Genomic DNA, 24,971 nt, shown 5'->3' with positions numbered 1-24,971 from the left:
TCTCCCTGCTTTGGGGAAAAGCAAATTTGGCATGGCCTTTGAATGCTTGCCTCCCCCACACTATTTTTTTCAGTATGGAAGCTTTGTAAATTTTCCTTGTTAAAAACAAGCACCATCTTCAGACCTGCTGAAACCTAATTCTCATCCAGAGGGATGTGAGGAATAAAGGGGGCAATGATACCAACAGCGGGCGTAGACAGCCCATCCATCCCACGCAGGTACCCTGGCGTGGCTACATCGACCGGGGAGGGAGGCCGTTTGTAAAGAACCCTTTTGATTGTGACTCTCGCCTCCCCCAGCTCATCCCAAGCCATAAGAGCGTTGTCAATGAGACAGGCCAATTTTACCCATCTTACACAATAGTGCATTACAGACTTTCCAAGAAGACACCATTCAGGGTGAATCACCAAATTCAGGATGAAAAGGTTTTGATTTGCAAAAGCGCTCAAGCATTTGTCTTTAGAGCTGGAGATGGCAGGGAAGGAACCGGCGTGCATGCAGCTGCATCACCTTTGGGCCAGGTGTGCTGGCAAGCTCTCCACGCTAGAGCAGGGCAAAGGCACCTAGCATTCACAGGCGCCTTTGTCCCACCGTGGGTGCTGAGACTCGTGAATGCCCTATTTAAGGCAGAAAAGAATAAGAAGGTACCAGTGATGGTGGGGTATTGAAGCGAGAGGAATCGAGTCAAAGCATGAACTGCATGCAGGTTAACAGCAACTAAAATTAATGTTAAAATTTTTAGGTCCTTAAATGGATTCATCAACACAGGTAAGAGATGATGAGAGAAAATACTAGATTGAGGGTTGTGTCATTTAGGATGATTTCAGCTACTAGTTACTGAATATCGATCTAAAGTGAATTAAACTCTTCTTACTCAGAGTTCGGGCTCAGAGCTGGCAGTGTCACCTTCACCTGAGAGCTTGTCAGAACTGCAGAATCCTCAGACCCAACCCAGGGCCTCCTATAATGCATCAGAATCTGCATTTTAATCAGACACACAGGTTATTTGAAGTCACACTATAGTTTGAGAAACAACCATGAAAAAGGACTATTTCCAATCTCAGATAACAAGTAGACAAGTTAACTAATCAGAGTCAGTTAACTCAGCAACTCAACAATGTCAAGAAGGGCCTGGGTGTTTTCCATTTTTCTGCTTTGCTGTGTTTGATGTCTTTACTTTTATATTCAGGTTTATGGCCCTATGATCACAAGATGGCTGCAGAAGCTCTGAACATCACCTCATATAGCTGAACGAAGGGATAGGAAAAAGGAGCTTCCTCTCAAATATGCCTTTTTAACAGCAAATCAATCCTAAACCAGCCATTGGCAAGGGGATTAAAATAATGCTGATTTGCTAAGGCCAACAAACGTTTAACCCATGGGACCAGGTAGGGCTTGGCCTCCTTTGAAGCTCGTGGCAATTAAATATATGAACAAAATGGGCTTCTGTAACTTGAAAGAAATAGGAATGAGGAGGGAAGATAGCTGGTAGGAAAAGCAGCACTGTGCGCTGCAGGAATTTTTTTGAGGCTGGTTTCGTATACTTTGGGACATCAGGAATTTCCTCTAGAATGTATGTTAGAGAGTTAACAAAGAAATCAGCTTTTGATTTGATTCTATGATGACTGACCCTAGGCTATTATCCTAGGACGTATATAGATGGTTAGTTTGTGTTACAGGAAATTTTTTTTTTTTTTTTTTTTGAGATGGAGTTTTACTCTCATCGCCTAGGCTGGAGTGCAGTGGCGTGATCTCAGCTCACTGCAACCTCTGCCTCCTGGGTTCAAGTGATTCTCCTGTCTCACCTGGGATTACAAGCGCCTGCCCTGACGCCCAGCTAATTTTTTTCTTTTTTAGTAGAGATGGTTTCACCATGTTGGCCAGGTTGGTCTTGAACTCCTAACCTCAGGTGACCCACCTGCCTTGGTCTCCCAAAGTGCTGGGATTACAGGCGTGAGTCACTGCACCCAGCCTGGAAATTCTTAATTATAGTATAATGCAGTTACACAGTGTTCAAATGAGAAGGCTAGAAGGGACTTTTTACACTACTTAGAATGGTGCCTTTATTCTAAAGATGAAGGAAAAGTCCAGGTGATTTATGTACTGGTTAGCTGTGTTAGGGTTGGAATATATTGCCCTTTCATATGCTACCATCTTGATGGGAAGTAGTTCAACCTTTTCAATTTGTAATCTGTATTTTGAAGACCTACATAATGTTACCTCTCTGGGAAACATGAATAATTATGTAGAGCAAATCACACAGAGGTCATTTTAAGCCCATCTAAGAGAAACAGGATTCTGTTAAACACGTCATAGGATCCCAGATGCCCCCGAATCATGAGACCTAGAGAGTAAGGCTATGCTTGATGCAGTCTGTAGGCGCTTGGCAAGTGTTTGTAAAGTAAGTAATGGACTGGATAAATAAATAAAGTACAAATACATCTTTTGCGAAAGAGAATTATCATGCGACTTACCTTCACTGTTGACATTCCTATATGATGTGCATTGTTTTTAATTGAATTATTCTGAATAAGTGGGGTAGGACCAATGGATTCCAGAGTATGTATTTTCTCTTTCATGCTCTAAGGATCTAAAAGAAGAAAAGCAAATACAATGTTAGATTGCATTAAAGAATGTACAATAGTGCCCCCCTTATCCACAGGGGATATACTTCAAGACCCTCACTGGATGCCAGAGACCACGGACACACCAAACCCCATTGCGATCAATAGGAATGTGTTTCTGTTCCTGTCTTCCACCCACACATTTAATGCCGTTTCATCTTAATTAAGCACTTACGCACTGTGGGCATAACTTTTGCAGTTTGAGGTGCAAACACAGAACTAGCATAAAGTTCTTTTTCCTTCTTCACAATTTCATGGATAAACGATTTTTATCGTAGACTTTAGCAACCTCAATATATTTTTTTCTTTCCTTATTAACCGTTTTCATCTTTTCACTTAAAGGATGCACTTTTCTTCGGCATAGCCAGATTGCCAGCATCACTACTCTCGTGCTTTGGGGACATTACTAAGTAAAATGTGGGTTAGTTGAACACCAGCACTGTGAAATGGCGACAGCCGATCTCATCGAGATGGCTTCTATGTGATTCATGGGCAGGGAGTGCATACAGTGTGGGTATGCTGGACAAAGAGATGATTCATGTCCCAGGCAGGACAGAGTGGGATGGTGTAAGATTTCATCACGCTACTCAGAATGGTGTGCAATTGAAAACTTATGAATTGTTTATTTCTGGAATTTTTCATTTAATATTTCCAGGTGATAGTTGGGCCCGGGTAACTGAAACTGCAGAAGGCAGGGGGGCTGTGGGGGTGGTGGGGGACTGTTGCGGGAGCAGCAGAACTACTGTATCATGGTTTAGGGTCAAGGGAGACAGTCTTCACGCTACCCTTTGGGCTGTTTCTGACTAGTTTGGAATTGTTTTTATCAGTTTCTAGCAACATAATTTAAGGAGGACTTTGATTAAGTGTTCATTGATGACAATGACGATAAAAATATTGGAGCCAAATATCAGTCACTTTAAATTTTTTTCGTTAAATCTTACAAAATCCTTGTGAGATAGACGTCTCAAAGATGAAAAAACGGAAGCTCTGATAAATTTATTAATCTAAGGACAGCTACTAAACAGTGGAGCTAGGATTTGAACTCAGGGCTGTCTGACACCTAAACACCATCAAAACAGCTAATGTAGTTAAGCATTAGTTAAATTCTAGGCATTGTTCTAAGTGCGTTATTTCATTAACCCTAACAGAAATCCTATGAGATTGGAAATACCTTTAATTTCCATTTACAGGTAATGAAGCTGATGCTTAGAGAGGTTGAGTAATCTACCCATGTCTCTCTGACCCAGGTCTGATCACCATACTATTGCCTGCAAATGAAGAGGAGCAACATATTGTATCCTGTGTTGCTCAAGAGAGCAGAATTAGGACTTAGAAGAGTCTTCTAAGAATTGCTCTGTGCCACCAAATGTGCGGCAGACTTCTAGACAAGTCTTCTAGACTTGTCAGCCTCAACTACAAGTGAGCTGGTGAGAGAAAACAAACATTGACATCCAGGGGCTTTTGCTGGATTTACTGAATTAATAGAGATGGGATTGGATTGTCTCTAATGTCTGATTCATGAATAGAGTTCTGTAAATAGTCTATCTTTTCTGATGCCTTTGTATTTTCAATATTAGGTCATTTACTTGACTAAAAGTGTGTATTCTGTAAAGAGAGAAAGGGATAGGGAGATAAAGGAGACTGTTACTTTTATCTTCATGTCCTTTGCTCTCCCACATGCATACCCCACCTCTAGCTCTTACACTCAAACACCTACACTTGCAGTTTACTGTAGATGCCACTGTCCTTTTCCACATTTGGACAAATAGATTTCTCGCTCCCAACCCTTATTTTGAAAATAAGGTGTTTCTACTCTTTCATTTTATTTTTAAAAATAAAAGTTGGACCACTGTTTAGATATATTAATCACTTTTCCCAAAACCCGTGTTTGGTCATCTAAAAGCCTGTGTCTAAAAGTTGTGAGGAAGAGTTGAAGGTTTCATCAATGTAAAGCTTGGGTAATACTCTACTGCCGAAAGTAGTTAATTAATTTCTGCAAAGTTAAGGTTGTAGAAATGGGAGCTCTGATCTGTTTTGAGAAATGTGTACAAAATTAGTATTTTCCCAGAGAAGCATTTTCCAATGTCTTCATCTAATTTGGCTCCATTCTGAAGAGAAGCACAATGATGCTTCAGCAACTTGAAATTTTACTATGTGAACTAACTAATCCTGCCTTTGAAACAGTGGACCAGGGGCTCAAAAGACAAGCTTCTTAGACTAATATTGGGCACTTTCTTTTCTCACTTTCTCTTTATTCCCTTTTCTTTCTCCTTCTCTTGTTCTATCTTTTCACTTTGGAAACTATTAGGTTTCAAAAATGCATCTGTAGCTGTTTATTTTACATGTGTCTGATTTTATGAGTTTATGGGTTCCTGAAAATTAAATTAATTTTAAATGAGCTTTAATTGCTAATGCTTTGGGCCATTGCCTTTAACAAAGTCAACATAACAATCAGGGTTACCTTAGTTTGTCTCTTTGAAGAATGTACTCATTCATTTGGGCTCTTATTAAACAGAGCAGCTTTCTAACTGGAAAAACAAATAAATAAAATAAAACCACTGCTATATTTGAATGCCTGAATTTCTTTCTTTTCCAAAAATAGCCACCTTTGATTTAAGAAACAGGATTTTAAGTGTGCATTAAAGGATTCTTTTTGTTAATATCTTGTTATTTTTCAGAAGAGGAGAGGATCTTATTCATAATACTATGCAAATGCAGAAGCAGAGGTTGAATCATGACCTGTAGGTCTGAATTCTGTTCTTAGCTTGGTGCAGAGTGCTTTGTATGTAACATTAGCAAAATCGGCTTACTTCTCAATACAGTGCCCCCTTGCAAATTAAGGGTAATCAACTCCTAGTTCAAAAGTGAAGGGATAATGAGATAATGTTCAAAATGGCTTTTAAATTTCTACCTATAGAGGTTGAAGGTGAAAAAAAGAACATTACAATGTCTGTGGATATTCTCTCTCCCACAAGGGAAGGCTACTCATGTTGTTCCCCATGGAATGTTCTCTTCAATCAGGGGCCATCACTTGAGTGGTTTGATAATAATAAGCTTAGATTGACTGCAGATAAAAATGGGAAAGGTTGATTAAGTCATTTAGTCCCTTGACAATTTTGCAAACCAAGCGATTCTTATAAGCATCAGTTTTAAACTGTGCAATACAGGGTCCCGACAAATAACCAACGTTCTTGATTCCACATATTGCAGGATTTCAGCGATTTCTCCCCAAAATTAATATCAAATTTCCATTATCTAAATATACCCTATTATTATCCGTGATTCCCAAGTGGTTTCTACCTCTTTTATCTCTCTCAGTTGAAAATGTGCTAAAATACCCAAGTAATAAAAACACCCATGGTTGCCAGTTGGTTAATTCTTTAATCAGTTAAATTGCTGGTATAGTATCACAGAAATACAAATCTTCTTTCTAAGCAGAATATTACATCTACACTCCCATCTTCACTTCATGTCCAGGCATATTAGACTAGAAGGTAATTAGTATATAAAAGAAAAACAGTGATTTAAAATAAAAAATTCACCTATAAACACTCTAAGACAAGTTCAGAAAGAAAAAAGTAATTATTTTCTTCTAGATTCTCTCGCAAATTTACTTCACAGTTTTATTAAAGCAGCTCCCAATAATAATGTTTCAGTCACACAGTATATCTAAATGTGTAAAGCCAAGTTAGTGTACAAGTCATTATTAATAAGAGTAACATATTGCATTTGTCTAATACCTTACAGTTTCCAAAATGCTTAAACTTACTCTTTTTTTTTTTTTACAATACCTGCTTATTTTTTTCTCAAAAGATTTTTTGAAATAAGTTATCTATGTAATTGCCTCACCTATAGTGGAAGTCATCTCTTATTCATTCATTACTTGTTGAGTTCATGACTATTTGAAAATTTTAAAAGTAGACGATGTCTAAGAATACCTCAGAAGCCGATTCCATGTTTTATATAAATACTGCCATAAGCAGACACACGTATACCTGCACACACACTAACATACACTCGGAATCTTTGTCTTGGTTGGTATTCCTAGAAAGAAATTTCTTTCAAATCCCCCTTGATAACTCAGATTATATGTGATTTCTTTCAGCAGTTGCTCACCATGGAGGACTTTTCTATAAAGCCAAAGAACCTGGATATAAGAAAATTGAGTCATAGGAAGAAAAGAAATACTTTGAAGAAGAAAACTTAATTGGGTGCAAGAGGGAAAAGCTAACAGCATCTTTTTTTTTTTTTTTTCTTGAGACGGAGTCTCACTGGAGTCTCGCCAGGCTGGAATGCCATGGTGTGATCTCAGCTCACTGCAACCTCCACTTCCTGGATTCAAGTGATTCTCCTGGCTTAGCCTCCCGAGTATCTGGTGTTAACAGGTGCCCGCCACCACACCTGGCTAATTTTTGTATTTTATAGTAGATGTGAGGTTTCACCATGTTGACCAGGCTGGTCTTGAACTCCTGACCTCAGGTGATCCGCCTGCCTTGGCCTAAGTGTTGGGGAATTACAGGCTTGAGACACTGTGCCCAGCCCATCTTTTTAAAATTATATGGCTAGGCTGGGCACGGTGGCTCATGCCTGTAATCCCAGCACTTTGGGAGGCCGAGGTAGGTGGATCATGAGGTCAGGAGATCAAGACCATCCTGGCCAACATGGTGAAACCCCATCTCTACTAAAAATACAAAAAATTAGCCGGGCATGGTGGCGGGTGCCTGTAGTCCCAGCTACTCGGGAGGCTAAGGCAGGAGAATGACGTGAACCCGGGAGGTGGAGCTTGCAGTGAGCTGAGATCGTGCCACTGCACTCCAGCCTGGGCAACAGAGCAAGACTCCATCTTAAAAAATACATACAAATAAATAAAGTTATATGGCCACTTCCAAAACTTACGTTTTCCTCTGTTATATCTAATTTAAGTGCCATGTGGATTCTTAACACTTTCAAATAAAACTATATTTTCTTATTCTGAATAATGTTATATATAGATCACCATTTTAAAAAATAAACAATGCCTGGTAATTGGTTTTGTGAAGTAAGCAGCAGCAGTGAAATCGACCATAGGGGAACCTCAGAAATGATGCCAGGGAGCGTGGCTTTACACAGTGAAATAAAGGTGTGTGATTGGGACACAGGCATGAGCACCATTTAGACAGTATGCTTGTGATACTAAATCACAGAACTGTATTGATGAAGGGGCATGAAGTTCATCTTTAATTTTTTGCCCACACGTCTTAGATAATTGTATGCACATAAAGGGTGTCCAGTAAAAATTTCTTCACCAGCATATTTTATCATTGTTGCACCCCTCACTCCTCATTCCAGCCACACGGGACTTTCACCACTTCCCTAAATGTTCAAGGCTTCTTCTTGCATCAAAGCCTTTGCAAATGTTGAAACAGTCACCAGCAACAACACTGACCTAGACGTGGTAGGTCTCCCACAAGGATGAATAATACAGCTGGTTCTGCAGATGTGAGGTGTGACATATTGAATTTTGTGCTATTGGGGCCACTTAAGTGGGACACTAAAACATGCTGTCAAAGAGAGCACAGAGCAATGGGATGGCATAGCATCAAGGAGGGAATCTTGGAAGTAGCCAGGAAGTAAGAGGAAGAAGAGGAGGCATCAAAGGAGACAGAGAAGTGGTCATGGAAATAGGAGTATCAGCTTGGAGCAGCATCTTAGGAGACAACGAGTTGTAAGAAAGCATATACTACCAGTACTAGATGGGTACTGTGCTAACTAAGCACAGTGCCTACTCCTAGAAAGCACTTCATAGCTTGTTTTCCCTTCGTTTATTAACTTATCCTTTTATTCATTCAACAAATATGCCTGTGTAGCTACTGAGTACTAGGTGCTAATAAGATGGAAGTGAACAAGATAGAAATTGTTCCTATTCTATCATAAAGTTTACAATCTGGAGGAAAGGGAGTGGGGCAAGGAGAGACAATGAAGAAATTAAAATTAATATATAAAATAATATTGGGTGGCAAAAAAATGCTATGAAGAGAAACAAGGATAGAAAGATCAGATGGTGTTACATTGGGTAGGGTAGACGAGAAAGTTCTCTGATAGGGAGAATTTATTTACTTATTTATGTATTTATGGTTTTGTTATTTATTTTCCATAAGTTATTGGGGTACGGGTGGAATTTGGTTACATGAGTGAGTTCTTCAGTGGTGATTTGTGAGATTTTGGTACACCCATCACCTGAGCAGTATATACTGCACCCACCATATGCATAGTCTTATCCCTCCGCCCTCCCACTTTCCCCCCCAAGTCCCCAAAGTCCGTTGTATCATTCTTACGCCTCTGTGTCCTCATAGTTTACCTCCCACATATCAGTGAAAACATACGATGTCTGGTTTTTCTTTCCTGGGTTACCTCACTTAGAATAATAGTCTCCAATCTCATCAAGGTCACTGCAAATGCTGTTAATTCAATCCTGTTTATGGCTGTGTAGTATTCCATTATATATATATATATACACCACAGTTTCTTTATTCACTCATTGGTTGATGGGCATTTGGGTTTGTTCCAGGATTTTGCAATTGTGACTTGTGCTGCTATAAACATGCATGTGCAAGGGTCTTCCTCAAATAATGACTTATTTCCCTCTGGGTAGACACCCAGTAATGGGATTGCTGGATCAAATGGTAGTTCCACTTTTAGTTCTTTAAGGAATCTCCACACTGTTTTCCATAGTGGCTGTACTACTTTACATTCCCATCAGCAGTGTAGAAGTGCTCCTGATAGGGGGATTTAAATGGAGAACAGAATGAAGTGAGGCATGTGATGTTAGGAGTTGTGATGATTGTTTGATGATGATGATGACGATTATGATGACAAGGATGAAGTCTTGAGGAGGATTGTGTCAATGTGCAAAGAGAAAGAGACAAGAGAATTATAAGAGGGAGAAAAAGACCAACAGTTTGAATGCAATAGAGATGTCAAAATAAGATAAGGATGGGAAAAATGTTTATTGGATTGTTTGATTTGACAATTAAGGAGGTTGGTGACCCTAAAGAGAGCAGTTGCGGTGACTTGCTTGGAAGGAAAATCAGCTGCAGAAGATTAAGAGCATAATAGAATATGGATGCAGGGGAGATATCTTAGAAAAGTTTAGCAATGGGCGGGGTGTGGTGGCTCACGCCTGTAATCCCAGCACTTTGGGAGGCCAAGGTGGATGGATCATTTGAGCCCAGGAGTTTGAGAACAGCCTAAGCAAAAATGCAAAACTCCATCACTACAAAAAAATTAAAAAAGCAAAAAAAGGAGAAAAGTTTAGCAATGAAATAAGGGATGTGTAGGAAGTAGCCAGATGCAAAAATTATATAAAACTAGTTTTTAAAAACATTTATTTTCCCCTCTAGATGAGGGCTTCTCCACTTTGAAACTTGATATTTTGAACCGGATGATTCTGTGCTGTGGGGGCAGGCAACGGGGCTACCCTGTGCATTGTAGGAAATTCTGCAACAGCTCTGACCTCTGCCCACCAGATACCAGTATCAACCCTCTACCCAACTTGACAACCAAAATGATTCCAGACATTGCTACATGTCCCCTAGAGGCAAAATTGTCCCCAGTTTAGAACAATTGCTCTAGACTGAGGATATCTATGTATGTTTGAAACTTTCAAGAAGGAGCCCATGGAGAAGAAGAGAAAAAAGATATTGAAAAGGGAGAATCTTAAATGTGAAGATCTACAGTCAGAAAGTTCAACATGTTTCACTGCAAGTGACAAAAAGCAGAATTATAGGGACTGTTAATAAATGCTTTGTTTTATGAGTTAAAGAACAAATGTTATCATTCTAAATTAAGAAGGGGCATTCAAGCTGAAAATTAAAAGAAAAAATATATTTGTTGTAACAATTTGGAAACCAGCATGCAAACTCTCAAGGAAATGCAGTATTATTAAGAAAGGGAAACCATTAGCTATTTTTTATATATTCATAGAATTAAGACAAATAAGCAAATAGTTCAAGTTGGAGAGCAGATCATGTGATCCACAAGTTGTCCCTTATTCTGGGAAGTCCTTAATTTGGGATTGAAGACAGATGTTTCCAATGTGACTCATGTATTTTTACCACTTTCTCATGGGCATGGACTGAGATTCTTCCTCTGTCTTCTGGTGATGTCAGCATCATGTTTACATAGAATGGGCCTGCCTAAGTCAAAGCTAGCCCTAAGTCACATGTCATATGGTAAAAATACATAAGCAGGCTTCTCTTTAGATAGACTATAGTTGTGACCTCTAGGAGAATAGACTTAATTTCTGGATTGAGTGTATAAAGTTTAGAAATTGGGGACTGTTCTAGAATAACAGCATTTCAAAGTTGGGAGGAATCATTATGATTACTTCACAAACATAAGTTCTCAGGTTGTCAAGTATGGCACATTAAAAATAAAAAATTATGCCTCCTATAAGAGAACAAATGTGAACATGCTACTTGGCAATTAAGTTCTTTTCTTCCTAAATTAAAATCAAATGTTAATCTGCATCTGAAAAGGCAACTGGCACTTACTGTGAACCTACTATATACGGGAAATTATTGGAGTTATTTTATACATATAATGTTTTTGAAGCTTAATGACAACTTGGTGAGCCAAGTATTATTTCCATGCAAGGGAGGAAAACTAGCAATCACAAAGTCATACTGCAAAACCCGACAACATAGAAGCAGCTGTTTTATGTCCACAGTTTATCTTTGGACATTCTCTCCCCAGTGATTTTTACTAGTCTCTGATGAGATCTCAGCTTCTTTTTAATAGTGAACACATAAACTGAACTACTTTGGGACTGATAATCAGGGAGTTTATTTTGTTCAGCCAGTCCCTATCCAGTACAGTTAATTCTACAGATCTACTTTGGCTGCTCACTTTATGCCTAGTCTCCTGGCACACCTTTCTAGCAACACACTATGGCAACAATCCATTGAGAGTCAAACCAGGTGTCACAAAGAAGCAATTTTCTTTGAGATTTGACATAAGGACTTGAGTTTGCCCATTGGCCTTCATGTAGATAGATAGTCATGATCTTTTAATTTGGTAAAGTTTTTGGAAGCAAGCTCATTGGGTGAAAGATTTTTTGGAATTTGTTAAATCCAAAAGAATAAAAAACCTTTAGGCCATCATTAATTCCTTGTAAGTGACCGATTTCCATTACAAGGACCCTTTCATTGGATGAGTAGTTCTGGTCTAATGTATACATTTTCGTAACTTTCATAGTAAGCACTACTATGTGCTAGGGCTATGTATTTACATTTTTATCTATCTCTGCTGCTCCAAATATTTTCTTAGTTTTCTTCCTTGCTTGCTTTTCACTTGGCTCTTAGGAGCCCAAACAACCGATAATAACTTGCTGAGTATATTTAGCCCAGAAAAAAAAAAATGTCTGGGATAAGCTTCACTTCTCATAAAAAAGTAAAAAGTGACACACCAAATTGATTTTAAAAATATATATCTGTGGATGTAAGCGTCAGGGCATTCAGTGTGAAAGTATCCCATGAGTCTCTAATCCAACATCTCACTCAATGGAGCAAGGGAGCTATCCCCAATGGACTTGCAGATGAAGTCATTTCCAAGGCATAGTTGGGTGGGCCAGTGGAGAAAGATAGAAGAATGGCTGCCGTGGCTATGAGGTGGTCAGTGAGAGAGACAAATCCCTTCCCCCACTCCCATGGCCGTGTGTGCCACTCTTCCTCTATACAAAGACAATTTGCTTTTCATGTAGTAATGAAGAACAATGTTTAACAGACAAAGGAGCTTCTAGTTTATTATTGTGCTGTCTTTGACTAGAGCTAGATGCTGGGAAAAATGGTAATTCACAGTGTGAATGCTTCTTTTCCAGCCGTACGGGTTATGGCTGAGCTTGTACATTGTATATTGCAGATGGTACAATAGTGAACACTGTGAGAACGAGGAAAGAATGAATTACGACCTTTTTTTTTTCTTGCTAGCCAAGAAACCAGGAATTTCTTCACAGCGATTTTTATTTATATCTGTGTGTGTGTGTGTGCGCGCGCGTGTGTGTTGGTGTGTGCGCGCGCAATCACGCATGGGTTATTCCTTAGCAATACGCGCTGCTGGATCTGATAAATGATTTTAGGTTTTAGAGTTTTTAAATTAATGTATAAAATCTACCATGATGCTCTTAGAACACCTGTGTTCTCCTGCTTTTTTCCCCCAGTAGACTGATAGAAGGCACAGGTGGTGCCTAATTAACTTATTTCATGCAAATAAAAACATATTGCATGATTTTTTCTCCTTAACTGTATAATAACATCACAGAAACACGATGGTGCTGATTAAAGCAACAAACTTTGGGAGGGGAGAATTTAGCATCTTTTGTCAGTTCTCCTATGCTGAAGGGATTTATGATCCATGTAAATCTGATTTAAATGGAAAAGTGATGGGAATGTGTATTTCCTATGCAAGAAAATGATTTTCCTCTATTTAGTCTTTTATCTATGTCATAGGACACTCAGTGATACAGAATTGAAAAAGAGAAAGACCAGATTTCCCATGGAGATGGAGAAATTGGAAGCCCAGATGAGGAAACATCTCATATAAGCAAGCTTATGTGTTTTGATTTCGTGTTCAGATATTCTTATCAATGATTTCCAGAAAGTGACATTGATTTGCTTTGGAAACAATGATAGAAAACCAGAGAATGTGTACCGGAATGCTTTTAGTGTTCTAAAATCATACTGGAAAAAGTCCGAGCATTCCAGCACAGCTATAAACAGTACCATGCTGCATTTATGGGGGGTGGCACGTCTGTTTTTAAAAGTCTTTGCCATATTATTTCTATGTTTTTAATTTATTGAATTAAAGCCAGATTTATTCAATTAAGATAATACACTTCAAGGTTAACTGCCATTTGCTGTTCATTTAGGCAAGCTATTGTACAGTTATGTAAATTTCATGAACAGAGACACTACTTGAGTGTCTTAATTACAAGCAAAAAGTGTCATTTAAATATGAATTAAGTGAATAGTTGCCTGTATTTCCTGTTTCTGTACTTTCTGTCTTCTTAAAATCGAGGAGCTACCCGGTGATCCATACTGTGTTATAAGATTTTTCTTTTTCCTGTGAAAGGAAAACACCTCCACTATGAAATATTTAAAAAAAAAGAAGTAGGGAAATGTGTAAAAATGCCATTGTTATTACATTGATTAGTACTCAGAGCCATTTCTGAATAACAGGATGCCAGGTTTTTTCAGTTGGCCACTGATGGTCATTCTCATATTGTTACTGAGATCTAAAAATTATTCCAACTTATGCTGGGGGAAACAAATACATGTGTCATTTGCTCCAATTCATTATATATGTGAGTTCATTTTTTTAAAAATCCTCTTTAAAAACTGTTAATTGATAACACATCCAAACATTTAGTCTTCCTTACTCCAATGCTGGGCTGTGCATATTTTTATCATTCTTTTATCTTTGTCAAAAGAAACATTTATTTTCAATTTAGAACGGTCACAGCCATAGTTGTGTTTAGCAAATGTGACCCATGACCTGACACTTTGCTGATCTCTGTGAAACAAATCTCCATGCATCTTGGACTTACTGACCAACATTGTTTTTGTTTGTTTCTGTGTTTTGGATGATTCTTGTGTATATGTAAAAATGACCTAGAGAAAAATCTGGCATTAATCATGAAGAAAGGCAAGGATTCACAATTAGTTAATGAAAACCACACCTCTGTTCTGTGGAGTCAGTTCCCAGCTCCTGTCTCCAGCCTGGGACATAGTTGCAGCCTGGGAAGATATTCCCATCGCCCCCCAAGGTAGATCCTGCGTGCTCCCCCAGGAGTGAGAAGTTCACTATTCACTCAGTGCTTGCATCATCTTTTCCAACATGTTCCCACTGATACATTAAAGGAATTAATTGCTCATAATGATCTCACCATCTGTTAACAGAGGTTCATACCTACAGGCTGGTGGCATGCGGTGGTTCTATTCAGGGATCAATAGGCAATGCCGGGCGAACGCTTTCCCACATTGCCTGCCTTTGCACGCTGAAAGGGGGAGGAGGGCTCGGTGCCGGCCATCTGCTCCTTGTCTTTCTGTGTGAGACCTTGATGCGGTCCAGCACAGCTCTGATCTGACTCCAGTCCGATTGGAATGTGGCTGATCTGAGAGCCTCTCAAAGCTGTGAAAGTGAGTCAAAAGGAGATGCCCATTGTCCGGCATGGCTGAAAGAAAATGATCACTTTAAAATTCATAACTCCCAGGTGCCTGCCATCTATTCATGGGAAAAACCCTCTGAACTTCTCTTCATTAAAGAGAGGGGAGTCTTGCTAAAAAGAGAGAAAAGGAAGTAGTTTGTGGGAATGTGCAGGGGATTTTCAAGCTAAACAAATGAGGAATTTGGAATTTTTCACTTGTATTAAAAGAACTGTGTAGGAAGGAGAAGCCCTTATTTTTTTTTTTTTTTTTTAAAAGGAGAGAGGAGGCTTTCCTCAGGCACTTTAGCAACTAATAAATAACATTTTAATTTTTCTCCAGAAGAATTGAAAGATCACCCTGTCTTTTTACTTTTATTACCTGGAACTGTGGAAACTTTCCCATTTGATTCTGAATAACATTCTTAGTCAATTTTCACTTCTGTTCCACAGGGATGCAGTTTGGGTGGGAATTTGGGGAAGAATGAGAGTCTGGGAAATTCCTAAATATGGTGTAGGACATCTATGGACACAACGAAACTCAAATCTATCAGCTGTTGCACAGGAGAAGTTTATGCAGCAGGGCCAACTGCACCCAATGGAAGCATCTGTCAGGAGAATTCTTTCTGTGCCTTGAAAACCAAAAAAGCCATTAGGAAATAGTAAAGAAATAATAAGAGAATCTCTGTGCCTTGGCAACTTAAGATTCAGAGCTGAGTCTCAGAGCTGTGGAAATTACAGGCCTGGTGGATCTTGGCTATTGGTCATAGTAGACAATTGATGTTGCATCAGAGTCACACAGGAACTCAAGGAGGATTTATGGATTAATGGATTGAGAGCCAAACAAAAGTAGAAATAGAAAGACCTATGTTCTGTCTCTTGAAAATCTTTTAACATACAGATGATGACACTTAAGGCCCAAAGAGGTTAAGTGACACATGCTCAAAGTCACCCAGAGTTCGTTACAGAACCTGGGTTATAACATCCACTTACTAGCAATTTAATTTCTAACACTTCATGCTGCTTCCGTTAATGGTGTGGGGTTTAATTTGAAATTATTTTTCCTCAGCTTTCCATCATTAAAAAAATAGATCAGTATTGTCAACCTAAAGATTTAATAGTTCCTTTTAAAATAAATTCTTAGCTCTAAAGAAGATTATAAACACTAAGTATTCATTACTAACACATACAAAATAGAAAATCCATCAAGTCAGGTACTAATATCTGGCAGGAAATATTGCAATAAATGGCAGAATCTATTGGCAAAACAGGATGGCAAAGTTTAGCTCTCTTGGACAACAATGGTCAAATAAAACAAGAAAGAAGAAAAGTAAAAACTGGTAATGATCAATGCAAAGACAACAATGGCCAAATAAAACAAGAAAGAAGAAAAGTAAAAATTGGCAATGATCAATGCAAAGTCAGAAAAGCACTCATTTGAGAAGCAGGGAACCAAAAGGAGTAGGTGATGAGAAAGAGATAGAAGAATCTAGAAATAATCCAAACTTCTGGAAATGAGAGAAAATATGTCTGACAGAATCAGTAGAGTGTTACTGGTCCTTCTTAACAGATAAGAGCTTACCACCTGAACCATATGTTTCTAGATATTTCCATTCAGTCTGTTGAGAGTCTTTGTTTTGCATGGTGTCTCCTCTGTGAGAGCCTAGCTCTAATTTTCAGTACAGTGGACAGGAATATAAAGTTCTCTGGACAGAATTGTGACATATTCTATTTATAGTAGGTTTAGGTAGAAAAAAAGAAATCCAGGTCAACTGTAGATGTGTTTCCTAATCCACTGTGATTTTTTAATTTTTTTTTTCTAGTTTTTTGAGATGGAGTCTTGGTCTGGTGCCCAGGCTGCAGTGCAGTGGCGCCATCTCCGCTCACCGCAAGCTCCGCCCCCCCCCCCCCCCCCCCCCCGGGTTCACGCCATTCTCCTGCCTCAGCCTCCCGAGTAGCTGGGACTACAGGCGCCCGCCACCTCGCCCGGCTAGTTTTTTATATATATTTTTAGTTGAGATGGGGTTTCACTGTGTTAGCCACGATGGTCTCGATCTCCTGACCTCGTGATCCGCCCGCCTTGGCCTCCCAAAGTGCTGGGATTACAGGCGTGAGCCACAGCGCCCGGCCCCAGTGTGATTTTTAGGTTATCAGATTGACTTGTTGTAGTGTCAAACCCTACGGGTTATGTATTAATAGTTGGAATTGCTGAAATATAGGTAGGGAAAAAACCCAACAACCCTGAAGAGTATATGTGGGCTGAGAACTAAGATGAAGATTAACAGCAGCCAAAAGGAAATGACTAATATTTTCTCAAATATTTTAGCTAGCTTCAGCCTGGAGCTTGAGGGTAAACCCAGGGATTTATTCCTGAAGAAGTAAAAAATATAGGTAAGCCAAAAGAGGAAATGAATTAAAAGTGACCCACAATCCCATCCCAAGGATGACTGCTGCTAACTTTTCAGAGTATATATTAAAAAACAACTAAATCAGATCATAATATTCATATTATCTTGCATAATATTTAAGTTAAAATAGGAAATTGCAAATATTTGAACATTTTTGACCCCCCAAAAAATGACAACTTTCAAATGGGTCCATTTAAAAGCCTTTTACTCAGTGACGGATTGTGAATCTTTTTCCTTTTCAATAAATACACATCCAAATCTATTTTTTAAAGACTCATGTATGGTTTAGGAACTATTTCAATAAGTGTTGAAGGTTCTGGGTACCTCAGCTCTTTTCACAATTGGATTTAGACCTATATATAGATTTCACAGTAGAATTAAAACTAGTTGAACCAGCACCATGGCTCATACCTGTTATCCCAAAACTTTAGGAGGCTGAGGCGGGCGGATCACTTGAGGTCAGGAGTTCGAGATCAGCCTGACCAACATGGTGAAACCCCGCCTCTCTCTACTAAAAATACAAAAATTAGCCGGGTGTGGTGGGAGGTGCCTGTAATCCAAGCTACTTGGGTGGCTAAGGCAGGAGAATTGCTGGAACCCGGGAGGTGGAGGTTGCAGTGAGTAGAGATTGTGCCACTGCACTCCAGCCTGGGCTACAGAGCAAGATTCTGTCTCAAAAATAAATAAATAAATAAATAAATAAATAAATAAATAAATAAAATAACATTTTGCTCTGGGAATAGAGCTTATTAGACAATTACTTAAAAATTTACTTTTTTCTCTTGAGATGAAATGATTGCCTCTTCTTACTGATCAGTACTCCCTCCTCATAGTAAAAAGCTGAGACTGTATTCTCAATTATTAGACAAGCAGGAAAATAGTTAACGAGAATGTATCTTAAGAATGAGACATACAAAAATACCTGGCTCAAACAATGACAATAATACAAGCAATACACTTAAAAACAACAACAACAAATCCCCAAACCGACAAACCAAGAAACAACAACAAAAAAAATAACCAGTGAAGCACAGTACAGAATTCAGAGGCAGCTTGTTTCTTTAGGGGATTTCGGTGAAGAATGCAGTTGGTGGGACTACAGGGAACAGTTGATAACTGGCTGTGTTATGACTTGTGGGTCTCAAAGTTTTGACTTCAAGACTCACATCCTTAGGGTGTTCTGACTCCCAGAGCAATATGTAATCGTGAATGTGTTTATATCAAATGTCATCTGACACATAATCCTGTCCTTGTTTTTCAGGGTTTCTCCCCCCCACCCAATGTTATTAGGGCTGGAGTTGCCCATCTTTTCTATTGATGAATGCATTTTTTTTTCCTTTCAAGGATTCTATAGGGAAATTGCCTCTTCTTTTAATTACTCAGGTTTTGAAAATACAATTTTCTTTTAAACTTTCCATTGCCATTGTAATCACTTTACATTTGCGCAATCATCTGGCTCAATTTTGTTCCCAATTCTTGTGTTCAAAATTAATAAATAGGAAAGATTTTTAAAGCACACAGCAAAAGCAAACACACTTTAATGCTACCCCCATCCTTCAATTCCCACAAACACAGGGCTTGTAGGGTTAGCTGATCTCTGGGTTTTATTATTTTTCCCTCTCCTTTCTTTCTTTTTTAAAAAACTGTGCATGGAAAGCAAAAGTTTATTGGGGGCAAGGGTTCAATGACTATTTTTCCCTTGAACAAATTAATCTTGTATAACCTGCATTATAAAGGCTATTTTTAAAAAGAGGAGGAAATAATCATTGGGGCCTTATTTGGAACTCTTGTGGGTTTGAGCTCACATTTGCACCAGCCAGAGATTTTCAATTAGCAGTGCCTTAGAAAACAGGGACCCCTGCCTTTGTCAGTGTCCTGTGGAAGAAGAAGAGCAAATAGATTGGAAATGGTCTTATGGCTCAGGCTCCTGGGAAAATGTAACAGGTGTTACAGCTCAGCTGGGTGTGAGATTTATGAAAAAAGCCCACTCAGACTTTGCCCATAGAATTCTGCTTTCTAGCCAGGGCTTCAAGTAGGAAGAAACTAATGACTTCATTACCATCTCAATTCTGGGAAATGCCTGGTCCAGACCTGACTCATTAAAGGAAAGGTATAGCACTCTGGGTGACCTTACAAGATCAAAATGTTATTTAGAGCAATTCCATTAGTCAGGGCCATAAACCTGAAAGAACACACCCTTTAGGAATAAAACTTTGGCCATAAAATGAGAAAACAGAAACAAAAACAAAAACAAAACATAAAAAAGCTCATACAAAAAGGAGGGAGAAAGAAGGGAAAAAAAATATTCTGTAATCATCATGCTTCACTATTTCCTCCACTCTTTGAAAAGCCTCCACTTCCAGCACTTCTTCCCCTCACTCTGTGTTGTGACACATTAAATGGCTCTTGTCGCTGTCCCATTTCCAATGGATTATAATTGGGGGGCGGAGCGGGGTGAGGTGAAAGCCAGGGATGATGTCAAATTTCCAAACAGCAGAAGATGAAATAAATCTCTTCTGCACTAATAGTACTTAATAGTACTAACAGTAGTAGTACTTAACTGATATCAATTAACAGTAAATTTTTTATTAGATAATTGGTTTTTAAATTAATCTGCAATGGGAAAAACATAGCACATGAGAGTCTGTCTCCTGTCCTATTTATCTTTACAAACAATCCTTCGGAGCCATTGTATTGCATTTTATTTCACATTGCTGCTCCACTGAAAAAGAACTTGGCCAGTCAAATGCAATTTCAGTAACCTTCTCACATTCTATTTATCTCCAAATGCCAGGCCCCTAGTGGGGGGTCCTCCACCCCCATATGACTCATGTTTACTATGTTCCCACATTCTCTGCTTTCCAGAACACCTTGGAGAAAAAAAAAATGTCAAAAGATAGATTGTTCATAAGACTGAAGCTATAAGGCTTGTGAACTTGCTTTGGAAAACTTGGCTATCCTGTACTACACTCCCATTCCTGAGAAAACAAACTTGACATTGAAGCCTCTAGTCACCATTTCTCTTATTCCTAGTAAGGTATGTGATGATGTCTTTCAAGTAGATCTGAGACTTCCTACGTCCTAGGGGACATGCTGCCCCTTGAACTAGAGCCAGTCACCAAGAAAGCATTAGGCTGGGTTGGTCTGATGCTGTAGGAGTTAAAATCAAATGGGGTAACCATTGTTTGAGCAAAGTAATTTGGATAACAAAAGCTGCTAAGTATGGCAAAATTACCTATTAAGGATTTGTAACCCTTGGTCATTACATATCAAATTAGTGCCTGCCCATCATCAGGAGTATTCATTAGGGTTATAATTATGATTTTTGGCTTATTGTAGGAATGACGAAGTGGCCTATTTAGTGATCAAAACAAATTGGTTATGATATTTGGGACATTATTTCAGGATGAGAGCTTTAGAGTAGAGATTAAAGTCCCTTAAAGAAATGTTTGTTTGACAGTAGACCATATTGCTACAGAACGATGTCAAAGGAAATCTTGCAAGGATTTATTGGCACACCTATGACATTTCTCTCCTTCCCTTTTATTTTACTTCTACTCATTTCTTTTTCCGATGTAAATATGAATGAATGAAAAGGTATAAAAAGTTTACGTGAGTAAATTTTACCACTTATCAATTAATTTCACCTGCATTATTTTCTGCAGCTCTTCACAACAGTTCCTGGAGGTAGATGGATGAGGAAACTAGGCTTAGATAATTTGTTATTTAGGCTCAAAACTCAGATTTCCTGGTGATTCATCCAATGCTCTTGCATTGTCCTGAACTTCTGAGGACAGTGGCATATTAGGTCATGTTAACCATCTATGGTTTTGATATAATTTTAAAAATACTTCTAAGCACAGTTCCATACAGCAACCTTTTTTTGTTTGTTTTTTTGACAAAGAGTCTTGCTCTGTTGCCCAGGCTGTAGTGCAGTGGCGTGATCATGACTCACTGTAGTCTTAACCTCTCAGGCTCAAGCGATCCTCCTACCTCAGCCACCCAAGTAGCTGGGATCACAGGTGTGTGCCACCATGCCCAACTAATTGAAATATATATATATATATATATATATATAGAGAGAGAGAGAGAGAGAGAGAGAGAGAGAGAGAGAGAGAGAGAGTAGAGGGATCTTACTGTGTTGTCCAGGCTGGTCTCTAATGTCTGGACTAAAGTGATCCTCCTGCCTCAGCTTCCCAAAGTGCTGGAATTACAGGCATGAGCCATCACGCCTGGTCAGCATTTAATAAATTCTTGATGATGACAGTAGATAAACTCTTTAAAAAATGGTTTTACTTACTGTTTCTTCCTTAGGCTGTGTAGCAGGGTTTTGAGCTGAAAAATAGAGTGATTTTTGAAGGCATCTGAGGGTTAATGATTCATAAAATCCTTAAACGTCCATTGGAACACATAAAGAGTAGGATCTCTGGCTTCAAAGGATAAGCAAATAAGGGATGGAGTGCTTAGGTGGGGGAAAATACTCTGATTGTAATGGGAAAATCCTGAAGATATCTTACTGGGAAATGTACCCTGTAAATAAGTGGCCCCCAACCTTTTTGGCACCGGGGATTGGTTTAGTGGAAGACAATTTTTCCACGGATAGGTGGAGGGGGATTGTTTTAGGATGATTCAAGAGCATTACATTTATTGTGCACTTTATTTCTATTATTAATACATTGTAATATGTAATGAAATAATTATACAACTCACCATAATGTAGAATGAGTAGGAGCCCTGAGCTTGTTTTCCTGAAACTAGACGGTCCCATCTGGAGGTGATGGGAGACAGTGACAGCTCTTCAGACATTAGATTCTCCTAAGAAGCATACAACCTAGATCCCTCACATGCATAGTTCACAATAGGGTTCACGCTCCTCTGAGAATCTAATGCCACCACTGATCTGATAGGGGGCAGCACTCAGGCAGTAATACAAGCTGTGGGGAGCGGCTGTAAATACAGATAAAGCTTCATGTGAGTTGCTTGCCTGCCACTTACCTCCTGCTGTGTGGCCCAGTTCCCGGTTCCTAACAGGCCACAGACTGGTACCATCTGTGGCCTGGGAGTTGGGGACCCCTACTGTAAATAACCATTCTCTCTCAGCTTTCCCTACTTCTGACTGTGAAAATTAAAAAAACAAAAAAACAAAAACAAAAACAAAACCCATCCTGGATGGTGAAGACACTGGCAATATGACTAAGGTCTTTGCTGAGCAAGCAGAAAGCAGACACAGGGCTCAGGATCTTAGATTGTCACTTTCCCAGTGGAGAAAGAAGCCACAGGGCTTTGGACAACTTTTAAAGCTGATAAGAGAGTGATAGAAGTATGGATAAGCTAGAGATGGAATAAAAGCCCAAGGGAGAGGGGGCCGGGGAGAGAGAGAGGAAAAAAAGAAGAAGAAAATAAATGACAAATTGAGCTAGAAAAGTTGTTTGTTATTCAAACCTGAGGCGAACCTGGTTTATTAATAAATTAGGGACCTGATTAAGGACCTATTGTTATTAACTAAATAATAACACTCACTGTATTTTGAAAGTTTGCACCAGCCCAAAGAAAATAGAGATAAACAAGATACTCCCCTGGCTTGAAGGAGGCAAATGAGAGGCTGTAAAGCATTAACCACTGCACAGCACTATACCAACCTGAAGGATTAGCTTATTGTTGCGTATTGGGATGAGCTTCAGATTGGGTTTTGGAGATTGACTCACAAAAGCTCAGATACATGGGTTAAGAGACTTAAAGCTTGTTCAAAATAAATGTGCAAAAAATGAAACACTAACTGGAGAGTAGTAATATGTGAGCCCCATTCTCGTTCTACCCAGTGTTTCATACCAGTCATAGAACCTTTCTGGTCCTCTGTAAAAACTGTGCCTGTGAGTCAGAGTAAGCTATGTCTACATAAATGATTCTCAAATCATTTGACCATTTCTCAAAAATGGAAACAATGTCAATATGACCTTCTTGGCATTTTCACTCTTACTAATGATGTGCAATTAAGTAGCTCAAAATGATGCTGTCGGTCAATTATCAGAATTGTATTATGATTTTTAGAAGCAGGTTAGAGAATTTTTAAAAATGTATTATTTGAATTTCCACCGATAAGCTGAATCTGAGTTGGATTTATTTTAGAAATTGGCAGAAACAGAAACTGTGCTGTTATTTTAGATATTTCTACATTGGAATTTTGGTGACATAATCTAATCAAAGTGTTTGCTATATTTCCTTCATGCTTTTTTTTTAATCCTCACTTGTCAATGTAAATGGTAAAACAACACATTGAAACTGCAGTTTTATTCTAGTGTCCATTTAATGTTATTTGACCTAACTTTTCTACAGTTATCATTAGCTCAGATAATGAGGCACAAAGATAACAATATTTACATAGTGTCTTTTTCTCTGTGGTTTACAAAGCAGAGATTTAAAAGGCTTATTACATTTATATTCCTCTGTAAGTTTAGGATAACATTGTCAATCCTATTTTATAGATGAATAAACAGATACAGAAGTTAGACAGTTACATCTAATATTTTGATTCTTCTTGATTACTTACTTTTAATTTGCTTCTTAAAATAATAAAAAATACTTAAAAAACTATTTTACATGAATTAAAGCAAAAAGTAACCTATTTATATATGTTTGGTTTTAGATTTTCCATTTATATTATAATAACAAGATGGCAATGAGAATATCGAATCACAAACTCTTAGAGTAAATGGTTCAGATTATGAATGATTAAAAGCTGTGAAATGTTGGGGGGGTGTTGAACAACCCAAAAATTCATATTATATTTTGTATTTCATAGGTACTAGATATCTCATCAAAGCTCACTTTTGTGGAAAGCACTGATGAACTACATTCAGGGGGAATTATGTCTATACCCCATTTTCCATGAAACATCATTGCATCCCAGACATGCTCCCTCTCACACTGGGTTTTATGTTATTTGCTGCATGTAAGATTGTATGTAGGTGAAGAGATTGCCCAGTCCCTGAATCTTAGGAAGTGCTGAATATGGTGTTCAAATCTTATTATTATAATCTAAGGTCATCGCTCCACTGTGGATCTGCAAAGGCCCAGGATTAGGTAGCTAGGAACAGGATTCTAGTAGCACTTACAAAAATAATCCTTAAGCAAAAGGAAGAGGGACTAAAATGATTAGGTTTTTGGTGGGTTGGTTTTGTTTTTAGTTTCTTCTTCTTCTTTTGTTTTTTTCGAAACGGAGTCTTGCTCTGTTGCCCAGGCTGGAGCGCAGTGGGACGATTTTGGCTCACCACAACCTCTGCCTCCTGGGTTCAAGCAGTTCTCTGCCTCAGCCTCCCAAGTAGCTAAGATTACAGGTGCCCTCCACCATGCCTGTCTAATTCTCTTTTGTAGTTTTTGTAGAGATGAGATTTCACCATGTTGGCCAGGCTGGTCTTGAACTCCTGACCTTGTGATCTGCCCAACTCAGCCTCCCAAAGTGTTGGGATTATAGGCATGAGCCACTGTGCCTGGCCAGTTATTTTCTTTTTTTTTTTTTTCAATTTGAACTTTCATTTCTGCAGCTTTGCATAAACTTGGCCATTTTGACTGCCTCTCTAGACTATCTCCAATTGATAAGGTTATGACTTGGTAACACATTATTAAACCCAACACATATCATCAGGATAAGTGAAGTGCGCATACCCAATATCTTGAAAATATATTATAAATGTTTTCTGAAAATGTAACAGAGCAAGACTGAGGTGGAGTGGAAATGACTCTTTGTAAACTGTCCATGCTCAC

The sequence above is a fragment of the Rhinopithecus roxellana genome, chromosome 4 (genome assembly GCF_007565055.1).
Source record: "Rhinopithecus roxellana isolate Shanxi Qingling chromosome 4, ASM756505v1, whole genome shotgun sequence".
In the NCBI taxonomy this organism is placed as follows: Eukaryota; Metazoa; Chordata; class Mammalia; order Primates; family Cercopithecidae; genus Rhinopithecus; species Rhinopithecus roxellana.
Note: the sequence above shows the minus strand (reverse complement) of the source record.